The sequence below is a fragment of the Capricornis sumatraensis genome, chromosome 22 (genome assembly GCF_032405125.1).
Source record: "Capricornis sumatraensis isolate serow.1 chromosome 22, serow.2, whole genome shotgun sequence".
Lineage (NCBI taxonomy): Eukaryota > Metazoa > Chordata > Mammalia > Artiodactyla > Bovidae > Capricornis > Capricornis sumatraensis.
In genome coordinates this window covers 34,489,403-34,502,425 of record NC_091090.1, presented here as the reverse complement: position 1 = coordinate 34,502,425, position 13,023 = coordinate 34,489,403, and the positions used below count along the sequence as shown (strand labels likewise).

The 13,023-nt window shown below is 40.7% G+C and overlaps 1 protein-coding gene and 2 non-coding genes across 3 annotated transcripts in view; 2 read left to right on the top strand and 1 right to left on the bottom strand.

The window, feature by feature from the left end:
* Window positions 1-13,023, bottom strand: part of LOC138069278 (zinc finger protein 184-like) — a 1,142,341-nt gene that overhangs the window by 143,471 nt on the left and 985,847 nt on the right. The gene's annotated exons all lie outside the window — the stretch shown is intronic.
* Window positions 1,495-1,568, top strand: TRNAI-AAU (transfer RNA isoleucine (anticodon AAU)). Its single transcript has one exon. It is a non-coding gene; the product is annotated as a tRNA-Ile (tRNA).
* Window positions 3,199-3,272, top strand: TRNAI-AAU (transfer RNA isoleucine (anticodon AAU)). The gene has a single exon. It is a non-coding gene; the product is annotated as a tRNA-Ile (tRNA).

Below are 13,023 nucleotides of genomic sequence, written 5' to 3'. Positions count from 1 at the left end.
TAGTCTTTCCCATTCTATTTTTTTCCTTTATTTCTTTGCATTGATAACCGAGGAAGGCTTTCTTATCTCTCCTTGCTATTTTTTGGAACTCTGCATTGCTTTTAGCTTCTTTTCTGTTCTCAGCTATTTGTAAGACCTCCTCAGACAACCATTTTGCCTTTTTGCATTTCTTTTTCTTGGGGATGGTCTTGATCACTGCCTCCTATCCAATGTTGTGAACCTCCATAGTTCTTCAGGCACTCTATCAGATCTAATCTCTTGAATCTATTTGTCACTTTTACTGTATAATCGTAAGGGATTTGATTTAGGTCATTCCTGAATGGTCTAGTGGTTTTCCCTACTTTCTTCAGTTTATATCTGAATTTTGCAATAAGGAGTTCATGATCTGAGCCACAGTCAGCTGCCGGTCTTGTTTTAGCTGCCTGTATAGAGAGTCTCCTGGAGAAGGCAATGGGAACACACTCCAGTGTTGTTGCCTGGAGAATTCCAGGGACGGGGTAGCCTGGTGGGCTGCCGTCTATGGGGTCGCACAGAGTCGGACACGACTGAAGCGACTTAGCAGTAGCATAGAGCGTCTGCATCTTCAGCTGCAAAGTATATAATCAATCTGATTTCAGTCCACTGGAGAAGGAAATGGCAAACCACTTCAGTATTCTTGCCTTGAGAACCCCATGAACACAGGTCAGTTAACTTCTAAAAACATTACTATCCCCAACTTAACAGGAACAGTCGTGTTGGAAAGGAGGGAAGAAGTAGAATCCAGAAAAGAGCAGAGGGCGAATAGGGAATTAGCTCCTCTCCCGGCCCTTCTCTGGGTTGACCTCTGCCCGCAGGATTCACCTCACAGTTAAGCCTCTCGAATGGGGTTTCCTGCCTCTTTTCACAGTTGCCCAGCCCTGGCCTCCGCCCCTCCCATCCCCAAGGTTCTTTCGCTCCCGCTGCCGCAGCCTGTCCGTCGGGCGCCACCACGTGTTTGATGACCAACACTGCAACACCAAGACTCACATTCCCGCGCTCCGAGCCGGATACCTGGGGCTCACAGCTGCGGATTTCGGGTGGCGGGGCCGGCAAAACCACCCAGAGGCCAGGCGGCGACAGGGTTCAGGTTCATGGGATTCGAGGCTTCCGAGGGAAGCTTAAGGATCCCCAAGAGTAGAGAGGAATCTGGATCTTGCGTGCCGGAGTCGAGTCCTTCGAGGCCTCTGGAGGCTTCGTGGTCCTTTCCGTGATGCACCCGTCGCGGTCTCAGGAAGGCCTGCCTAGGGACGTAAGCCTGAATCTTCTTGGGTCAGAATCCGAAGTTTGAGAGAGCTTTAAGTTTTTCCGGAAGAAGGACACTTTCTTGAGGCAGAATGAGAAGCTTTTTCATCCATTTTCTCGGCCAATGAGGAAAGACGAGAAAAAGAATGGAAGCAACTCACTCTTCCCACCGTAAACTGCAAAACAATGCTGTTTAAGTGTCGTTTGTAATTTGAAGGGCGAGCGCGTTATCCTGGCCGGTTAGCTCAGTTGGTTAGAGCGTGGTGCTAATAACGCCAAGGTCGCGGGTTCGATCCCCGTACGGGCCAAGGTTGTCTTTGATTTTTGTCCTTAAAGATGGCATTGGAACCTCTTTGCAGAGAAGGAGGGTCTGCAAACTTCCTTGCTAGTGGGTTCTAGAACCTGCTTAGGCGGAGTGAACAGATCCCACTCCAAATAACAAAGCAGAACGATAGCAGAGACCTGGCAGCTAAAAGGTACAACAGAGGGCCTTTCTTTCTTTATTTCATTTTGTTTTGTTTTCCGTAACGAAACTGTTTCTTGGAGAGAAAAAAAAAAATCAGAGGAAAAAGAGAGAGGAAAAAAAAAATCAATGTCTCTAGGGTGTTTGCTCTCAATATATCTCCTTTCCTTATTGGGGAACCAAGAAAAGGAAGTGAATCACTAAATAATACAGTAAAATTGCTAGAAAGAATTGCCCTGCAATAATAATACAGTGCACGTGGCTGATGCTCAGAGTTTTCCTTACCTGGGATAGGAATTTTCAGATCCATGTCACATATTCACTATTAGTGGTGAGATTAATATTAATTGAAATTGAAGCAATTAATATCCTGGGGTATAAATCAAGATGCTGCAAAGTTGGCTTTTAGAATAGGAGGGTCCTCAGACTATGGCCATCCACTAAGAAAATGATAAACACCGATTTTAAGGAGCAGTTTAGTGACAATGAAAAGGAAGTTCTGTAAGGTTAAATCATCAGAATGCTGACTCTAAACTCTGTCCTCGGTTATTTGTAAAACGGGAATGATTGTAGTATTCACCTCATAAATGAGTTATGTTTAAATATGTTAATTCATTTAAAACACATAAGTAGTCTTCGGTCCACAATAATGGCTAAATAAGATTTTATTTACACCTGTGATATCTAAATAGAAAGTTCTGAAAAACTAGAACTGAAGTATTGCATAGCAACCTTAAAAAGCAGGTCCATTTTATTCTCACACCACATTCATTCCCAAATTCAATGTATATTTTTTTCTACTTGTCCTAAGCATCAGCTCATTTTTTTCCACCTCAGACCTAGTTTCTCATTTGTTCATGGAAAGCTTTATTCATTACTATTCCCTGGGTTCATGTAGAGCTTTTTCACATTGAGTTTTTTTCTAGCTCATTATTAAGGTCATATGCCTTTCATTTATCACTAGCATTACCTTTCCATTATTTGCTCTCGGAAGGAAGCTTTTAATTTTTTCTCAGGGATAGATGTTTGGATGGATGGATTATTTTCATTAAATTGTTCTTTAAAAATACTGCTGGTATTTATTCTTATTCTTCAAGCACTTATTCTCTTCATTCCCAAAGAGTCTGCAGGTAGAAAAACTCTTTTCCCTTCTCTCACCATCTATTACTGCGGTCTCCAATATGCAAATATATCAAAGTCCTTACTATCAAATGTTCCAATTTGCCATTTTCATTAAAAATGGTTTTTGTACTTGTTAGAAAAGAGTTTGCATTACAAAATGCATTTGCATTGGTTCCAAGAAGGCATGTTCTGAAAGGCAAGGTTCATACTTGACCCTGATAGACTTTTTTCTTTTGTTTCCCTTTAACAGAAGTGGACCAGTATATATAGGACTGATATTCCCATTTATGATAAAGAAATTCTAGAAGGTCAATACAATCAAAACATTAAGGAAGAGTAGCAATTTGTGTGAGGGCCGGTTAGCTCAGTTGGTTAGAGCGTGGTGCTAATAACGCCAAGGTCGCGGGTTCGATCCCCGTACGGGCCACTTTTTAAGTCTAACTGGGATGACCAACAATGTGAAAGAATAGAACCAAGTTTAACCAGTTTGTCATCATTACGCTTAGGCTGCCTAATCTTACAGCTGTCTTTAATATTGCAGCCTGAAGCACCTTGGGCAAAATGTTCTTTGCTCTTAACACAAAGGAAAAGCATAACCTCTCCTCTCAATCATTAAACTGTGATTATGACAATTTGGATCTGCCTACCTCTGAACCTACAACAGCTAGCAGGGGAATGCTTTTGCTTATCGATTTAAACCTAAATTTGTAAATCAATCATCTATAAAGGCATACATGCATGCATGCTAAGTCGCTTCAGTAGTGTCCGACTCTGTGTGACCCCATAGACGGAAGCCCACCGTCTAGGCTCCCCCGTCCCTGGGATTCTCCAGGCAAGAACACTGGAGTGGGTTGCCATTTCCTTCTCCATTGCATGAAAGTGAAAAGTGAAAGTGAAGTCGCTCAGTCGTGTCTGACTCTTAGCGACCCCATAGACGGCAGCCTACCAAGCTCCTCCATCCATGGGATTTTCCAGGCAAGAGTACTGGAGTGGGGTGCCATTGCCTTCTCCCCATAAAGGCATAGGATTTACATATTCATCTTAGACTACTCATAAATTGCCCTGGAACTTAAAATGGGGGTAGAGTCTCCTGAGTTCTTCAATTTATGCGTATGAATGATGGATATTGAAACAAAATCAGTTTCTTAAGAAGGAAAAAGGGTGAAATGGATACCAGGTAGCAACCATGACCAGTAGTAAAGATTTCTCACTCTACACCTCTGCAACCCTGTTGCAATGTGCCTCCTGTACACTAAACCTGCAGCAGTAAAATCTCCAGTTCTCAGATCTCCTTGTCACTAGGACTTCCTGTGTCACATAGCTTTTGCTGAGCAGATGTGCTTGTGTAAGACTCAGTTCAGTTCAGTCGTGTCCCGACTCTTTGCGACCCCATGGACTGCAGCACGCCAGGCTTCCCTGTCCATCACCAGCTCCTGGAGTTAACTCAAACTCATGTCCATCGAGTCGGTGATGCCATCCAGCCATCTCATCCTCTGTCGTCCCCTTCTCTTCCTGCCTTCAATCTTTTCCAGCATCAGGGTCTTTTCCAAGAAGTCAATTCTTCACATCAGGTGACCAAAGTATTGGAGTTTCAGCTTCAGCATCAGTCCTTCCAATGAATATTCGAGACTGATTTCCTTTAGGATGGACTGGTTGGATCGCCCTACTGTCCAAGGGACTCTCAAGAGTCTTCTCCAACACCACACTTCAAAAGCATCAATTCTTTGGCGCTCACCTTTCTTTATACTCCAACTCTCACATCCATACATGACTACTGGAAAAACCAAAGCTTTGACTAGACAGACCTTTGTCGACAAAGTAATGTCTCTGCTTTTTAATATGCTGTCTCGGTTGGTCATAGCTTTTCTTCCAAGGAACAAGTGTCTTTTAATTTCATGGCTGTAGTCACCATCTGCAGTGATTTTGGATCCCCCCAAAATAAAGTCTCTCACTGTTTCCATTGTTTCTCCATTTATTTGCCATGAAGTGACAGGACCAGATGCCATGATCTTAGTTTTCTGAATGTTGAGTTTTAAGTCAACTTTTTCAGTAGCCTCTTTCGCTTTCCTCAAGAGGCTCTTTCATTTTCTGCCAGAAGGGTGGTGTCATCTGCATATCTAAGGTTACTGATAATTCTTCTGGCAATCTTGATTCCAGCTTGTACTTCATCCAGTCCAGCATTTCACACGATGTACTCTGCATAGACTTTAAATAAGCAGGGTGGGTGACAATATTGTATATTGACGTATTCCTTTCCCGATTTAGAACCAGTCTGTTGTTTAGCATTGCCTTTCTTTGGGATTGGAATGAAAACTGGCCTTTTCCAGTCCTGTAGCCACTGCTGAGTTTTCCAAATTTGCTGGCATATTGAGTGCAGCACTTTCACAGCATCATGTTTCAGGATTTGAAATAGCTCAACTGAAATTCCATGACCTCTATTAGCTTTGTTCATAATGATGCTACCTAAGGCCCACTTGACTTTGCAGTATAAGACTGGGAGAAATGAATGTTGTGAGATAAAGGCTGAATAGCTCTTCTGACATATGTCAACATAAATAAAGAGGTAAACTGAGACAAGTTCAAATTACCAAAGATAGAGTTTATTCAAGAATAGCAAAGGAATTACAATTCAGGAAATTCATGATATATATAGCAAGATAGGTCTATTGAGGTTTTTAAGGTGATTGTATTTATGATCAAGAATGCAAAGAAGGGCAAGTCCAGTCAGATTAGGGGCTACTCATTGATTAGGAGATAAGTCTCTGTCTTCTGTAAATTAGGCATTTTAGGGGAAATAAGTCTCTTAGCTCTTACCTCCCAATCTTCAGAGGGTGAATATGTGACATTTCATTTCATATCCTCTGGTTTGATTTTAGCTTGAAATCCTTTCACACATGCAAGGTTGTTGCGGATATTTTGGTTTATGTGCAGCTACTGTCTAGGATTTTGTGGAACCAGAAGTGGCAGCAGTAAGATTTCTACGGAAGCATTTTCATGGCTGAGTGCTTCTGGCAGTGTCGCGTAATCTATACTTGATTCTGGTCTCCAAGAAACTCTGTGAATGCATAAGAAATCCCTTTTAATTTTACCTTATTTGTGTGGATTCTATCTTCTGCATCTAAGATCCCTGATTAGTTAACAGCATTGTCTGGTGCAGTTATGGTAAATCTATACAACAGGAAATAAAGGCCAAAGTAATGCAGTTACTCCTTCATGGACTGTGATCGTTTTACTCATCTTTCTGATTGATAAATATCGTATTTCTCTTTTTTCTTTCCTGTGCTATTTCAGAGCCATAATAATCTTTCCTCTTTACCCATTCCACTGATTATGATCCTTGTTTCTCCTTTTATATTTCTATTCCTGTCCACATTCCTTGATTTTCTTTCTTCTTCAGTACTCCATTCTAGTACCCTTACCTACCATTACCACTATCTGAGAGACCTTCTCATTTCTACCTCTTTCCTACTGTTCTACTCTTTCATTCACATGAACTTCATACCCAGATATCAGATTTCCCAAGACAACTTTTCTGGACCAGGCCTGTTGGAAGTTTGTTGCCAAATCTTTGGTGATGACATAATGCTTCAAGTGATCTATGTCCAAGGTCTTGATAACTTATGCACCTTAGATAAAAGATGCCTGAGAATTCTCACTCCAGCCCTCCTTACTCACATATGATTTTATAATATATGTTATATAATATATTTATAAAATATACAAAACTGGTAAAGTTTGAACAATGGTTGGATACTTGATGATCTTATTTTTGGTATTATTTTTAGATGTGATAATGATATTGTGATTATGTTTTTCAAAAGCAACCTCATTCTCAGAGATACTTAAGTTTCAGCCTTTTGTCAGTCATGTAGGAGCTGGGAAAAAGGAACGAGTCAGTAATACTGATTCTCTATTTAAAATATTGATATTGTATTCATTATAGTTTTTTTGCTTTAATTTTTACTTTAAAAATACTTTCAAATGTTATTGTCTCTATTGCAAAGCTTTTTGGAAGTCTAAATTTTGTGCCCGAGGCAAGCGTCTAACTCAACTTAGTCTGGGCTGTGTTAAATTTATCAGTGACACGGGTCTGAGATTCATGCAATGTGTCTGAAGGAATGAGGGCTGGGTTATAGGTTAATAACATTGCCATGAGTTGATAGAAGGTGTGAGACAGGTACATCGAATTAATGGTACTATTCTTTTTTTGCATATATACTTGTGAAGTTTTCCCAAACGATTTCTCTGTCAAACCTTCCCAACCCGTTTAGACGGCAGGGCCTAGAACAGAGTAAAGGCACGGGAAGCTGTAGAAATAACCACAGAGATGCAGAAACCTCCCAGGTTCCTAGAGGGGACCTGGAAATAAAGCCAGTGAAAGTAAACCATCCAGTCTCTCTATTCTACCCCAGAGGGGTAAGCGTTCGCGTTCTTGTTTTCCTGGCAGCAGGCTTCCGCGATCTCCGGAACAAACGCCCTGAATCTCGTGCCCAAGCAAGACTGCCTGGACCTTCCAGGCAGATAGAGAAGGACCAGGCTTCGCATCCTCTGATCTGACAAAGGCAGGACTTTAGTAAATGTCCAAACACCGAAGTCTGGACTAGAGTTGTTCCCCGTGGCGCATATTCTTGCCCAGAAGCAGCAGTTTGCAAAAAATCAGGAGGTGTCAGCGGGCAAGGATGAAGGTAAGTAAGTTTCGGCGCTTTATCCCCGGACCCCAACACAACCCCCGCGGGTTTAGGAGCTGAACCTAATCGAAGATTAAGCAGAGACGTATCTGGCGCGAGAGCAGATGGCATAGGCCTGGACGCTCCCCATCAGCAAAGTCCATACGGAAGCGGCCTGCCTTGTGGACGGTAGTAGGTAGCGAGTCATGGTTTGTGGGTGTGGTTGTGAGGGGCGGACACATGCAGGGAGAGATTCAGGCGCTTGAGCTACTGGTGCTGGAGAGATCACGTGCTCTAGATAATGATACGTAGTGGAGAACCGTTACCCGGAAGACAGAAATGTTGCGACTGTGTCAGGCGCACTGTTTGATAATTCTGGACATTAAATAAATATGAGATGTGTAGTGGTTAGGGGGTAGGGGAGGGGTTAGTGATCAGAAAATAGCAGTACATCTACACAGCCAGCCTGCTCTCACCTTAGAACCGCTTGGCTTTTAAATTTCCCAGGTAATGCCAGTGTGCAGCGGGTGGAAATAACCACTGGGCTACTGTCCGATCCAAGAAGTGTATCTGACTCTTTGTTCTTCTGGGCAGAAACCATTCTTCTAACACTGTCTAGTCGAAGCCGTGAGGCCTAACTGGCACTTAATTTGTGTACAGAGGTTCTCAGAAGGAAATTTATCAGAAGGGTACTGAGTCCAACACTTGGATAATAAAAGGAATGAGTAGAGCGAGTTCTCATTTTATCCTACTTAATCTGAGGCACTCAGCAGGATTTTTTTTCTATGTTTAAGCATATTTTTCTTCAATTAAAAAAAAACCCAAGATCATTTTGTAGTTTAAAAATCAGAGATGGTTGAAGATATGGTTGAAGATATATTAGCCCGCAAGTTTCAGCCAGGTTGTGGCATGTGTCAGAATTTCTTTTCAAGGCTGAATATGCTTCCATTGCATGCCTATGCCACGTTTTGTATATCCATTTATTCACTGATGGGCACTTGGATTGCATTCACCTTTTGGCAGTTGTGAATAATGCTGGTATTGCATATGAGTGGATAAATATTTCCGCAACACCCTGCTTTAAGTTCTTTGTGAGTGTATACCCAGAAGTGGAATGGCTGGATCATGTAATTGTACTTTTAATTTTTTGAGAAACTTCCATACTGTTTTCCATAGCGATTGCCCCATTTTACAGTTCCACCAACAATATGCAAGAATTCCAGTTTCTCCTTCTTCTTGCCAACACTTGATATTTTCTGAGTTTTTTGATAGTAGCCAATATAGATGTGAGGTGGTACCGCTGTGGGTTTGATTTGCATATGCCTAATGATTAGTGTCATCACGAATCTTTTCCTGTGCTTATTGCCATTAGTATATCTTTTTTTGGAAAAATGTTTGTTCAAGTTCCTTTCCCATTTTTCAATCAAGTTTTTTGTGTGTGATTTTTTGAAAGATTGAATAATCTCTTGGATCTGCTATTTTTTGTAGTAGTGATAGATAAAAGAGAAGGTATGCTCAGAAATACATCTTCCATCATGTTCAGTTCTTCTGGCTTTTTGAATATGTGTGTATAAAGAAGGATTCTTGTTTTCTAGATGGACGAGGTGGAGAGAGAGTACAATCCCAGGCAGCAGAACTGTAAACAAATGCAGGTCTGAGAAATAGCCTGCTGACCTTTGCTAAAGTGTATAGCAACAGGAGGTAAGTCTGGAGAGAAAGAGCTTCATAGATCTTGTAGGAGACTTAGAGGTGCATCTTGTAGTCTAATGTCATCCACTAGAACTTTGCATAATGGTGGAAATGTCCCACATCTGTGTTGTCCACCATGGTAGTCACTGGCTACCTGTGTCTGTTGAATACTTGAAGTGTGGCTAGTACTGTTGAGTCTGTTTTACTGAATGTTGATTAATTTTATTAGCTCCATTCACATGTGGAGAACTTCTGGAAACATTTTTTAAAAGCAAGTGACTTCTCTAAAAAATAAATTATGAAAGGGAGGGTCTGTGACTTGGCTGGCATGCTCCATCAACTCTACCCTCTGCTCCTTTTCTCTTCTCTCTTCCTATCTGGAATTCAGACAAGACTCCTGGAGGAACAGCAGCTATTCTCAGTCTATGGTAATGAAAGCCACTGAGCAAAGACAATTGAGCAAAGAAGACAGAAGGAGCCTGGGAACTTCATGGCACTCTTGACCAGTGGTGCCAGCCCTGGATGGTTGATCTCAGGACCTCTTGTTAAATGACATGTGCTAACTCTTTTCTGTTTAACCCACTGCAGTAAAATTATCTTTTGCAGTGAATCAAATTCTAACTGATGATATGGCTAATGTGTGTTAGTACCTGGTTTGGGCCAGTGGACTTCTAAGAATTTTTATGTACTAACTTTTTTTTAAAGGACATATATATTTTTAAAATTAATTTATTTTTTAATTGAAGGATAATTGCTTTATGTACTAACATTTTTAATCCACACAGTAAATGACTTTATGAGATAGATGAAAGGAGCAAGCAGCATTAGTGTCACCTGGAAATTTGTTAGAAATGCAGGTTTGGGGGCCTGACCCCAGACCTCCTCAGGTAGAATCTCTGGGAACAGGGCCCACAGTCTGTGTTTTAACAAACCCTCCAGGTGATTCTAGTGTCTACTGAAGTTTGACAACTTTATAGATAGGGTATTTTTACTGTCCCCATTTTACAGGTAAGTAGACTGAGCTGAATTTAAGTCACTTGCCCAATGTCACACAACTAGTAAGACTAACTCCTAAGTCTTTGTTTATAGCCACTGTGTGACATCACATGTTAAGAATTCCTGCTCTAGAGTAGTAGCCTTCAAAATTTGAAAGCATACCCCTTTGAAAAATTATGTACCCCTTGTACATTTTTAGATTAGCATCTAAAAATTTCAAATCATAAGTTCAAACAGTTGTAAAGAATGTGATTTCCAGTACATTGTAATTTGTGGCATTTTAAAAATATCACTCTTCTAAATGAATCTAAATACCGTAGTGAATATTTGGTTAATGGATTTGGTTTGGTTAATCTATTTAAAAAAAATTTTTTTCTTTAACATTTGACATTTTATATCCTCTCTATTGTATTTGGACTTATATTTTCATTCCCCCACTCCACAAAAATACATTGTATTGTAACATGGTTGTTTTTTAATCTATTCTGTTGTACTTCTTCTCTGTATGACTATATAGCTTTGAGTTAACAATTTGTTTCCTGCATTGTTATTGCAGTTTTTGTTACAGCAAATCACTGTGAGTGTATTAATATATTGATAAGTTATAAACATAAAATAAAATTGAATTGCAAACTCATCTCTTAATGACATGGATGGGACTAATATTTTCTAATTAATTTGTGTATCCATGGATGAGTAGTCCTGTTGCAAGACTGACGTTGCAAGGTTCAACATCAGTTTTATGTCTATTTAATTATTAGAGATATGAGCTAATTAAGTAGTTAGGAATTAAAGGAGTTTTGAAATATGAATGCAATTCTAATTTTTCTAACCCCTATATCACATGCTAAAACCACATTATCATTAAAGTTTTCTGTTAGTCTATTGTTGACAACTGGGTTGGACCTTCTTTCATGTTTGAAGGCACAGTTCAGTTCAGTTCAGTCTTTCAGTCATGACTCTTTGCAACCCCATGGACTGGAGCAGGCCAGGCTTTCCTGTCCATCACCAACTCCCAGAGCTTGCTCAAACTCATGTCCATCGAGTTGGTGATGCCATCCAACCATCTCATCCTCTATTGTCCCCTTCTCCTCCTGCCTTCAATCTTTCCTAATATCAGGGTCTTTTCCAATGAGTCAGTTCTTAGCATCAGGTGGCCAAAGTGTTGGAGTTTCAGCTTCAGCATCAGTCTTTCCAATGAATATTAAGGGCTGATTTCCTTTAGGATTGACTGGTTGGATCTCTTTGCAGTCCAAGGGACTCTCAAGAGTCTTCTGCAACACCACAGTTCAAAAGCATTAATTCTTCTGTGCTCAGCTTTCTTTATAGTCCAACTCTCACATCCATACATGAATATTGGGAAAACCATTGCTTTGACTAGATGGACCTTTGTTGGCAAAGTAATGTCTCTGCTTTTTAATATGCTGTCTAGCTTGGTCATAGCTTTTCTTCCAAGGAGCAAGTGTCTTTTAATTTCATGGCTGCAGCCACCATCTGCAGTGATTTTGGAGCCCAAGAAAAGAAAGTCTCACTGTTTCCATTGTCTCCCCATCTATTTGCATTGAAGTGGTGGGACCGGATGCCATGATGTTTGTTTTTTGAATGTTGAGTTTTAAGCCAACCGTTTCACTCTTCTCTTTCACTTTCAAGAGGCTCTTTAATTCCTCTTCATTTTCTGCTGTAAGGGTAGTGTCATCTGCATGTCTGAGGTTATTGATATTTCTCCCGGCAATCTTGATTCCAGCTTGTGCTTTATCCAGCCCAGCATTTCACATGATGTATGTACTTTCTACATGTAAGTTAAATAAGTAGGGTGATAGTATATAGCCTTGACGTACTCCTTTCCCAATTTGGAACCAGTCTGTTGTTACATGTCCGGTTCTAAGTGTTGCTTCTTGAGCTGCATACAGATTTCTCAGGAGGCAGGTCAGGTGGTCTGGCACTCCCATCTCTTTAAGAATTTTCCACAGTTTGTTGTGATCCACACAGCCAAGGACTTTGGTGTGATCAGTGAAGCAGAAGTTGATGTTTTTCTGGAATTCTCTTACTTTTTCTATGATCCAGTGGATGTTGGCTATTTTATCTCTAATTCCTCTGCGTTTTCTAAATCCAGCTTGAACATCTGAAAGTTCTCAGTTCAGGTACTATTAATGCCTGGCTTGGAGAATTTTGAACATTACTTTGCTAGCGTGTGAGATGAGTGCAATTGTGTGGTAGTTCGAACATTCTTTGGCGTTGCCTTTCTTTGGGACTGGAGTGAAAACTGACCTTTTCCAGTCCTGTGGCCATTGTTGAGTTTTCCACATTTGCTGGCATATTGAGTGGAGCACTTTCCCAGCATCCTCTTTTAGGATTTGAAATAGCTCAGCTTGAATTCCTTCACCTCAAGAAACTATCTGAGTCTGCAAAAGAATTTTGTTAGTCAGTCTTTAAAGACATTCCCTTTCTTACTGGTAGCATTACTTAGAGTCATTTTGTCAGATGCTTTGAGTAGGCTTTGTGTCTTGGGGAAATAAGATGAGTATGCTATCGGATGGTTGAAAGTTATCTCCTTTTTCTTAGTGGGAGAAGAGTTGTGACAAAAGAAGGTGGGAAAACACAGAGTTTTCAGGCAGGTCAGTCCTAAATGAATCCACATACATGTCCAAGGTCAGGAAAATGATTCCTTATGTCCATTTATTCCCAGGGATATACATACTCTAGTTTTAAAACTAAAGGATACTAATTGATACTTCTTAAAATTACCATTGGCAGGTCTCTTCCTCTATCCAGAAGCCTGGGAGGGTGGGAACTTAGCCCCCCTCCACCACCAGTGCTGCATACTTT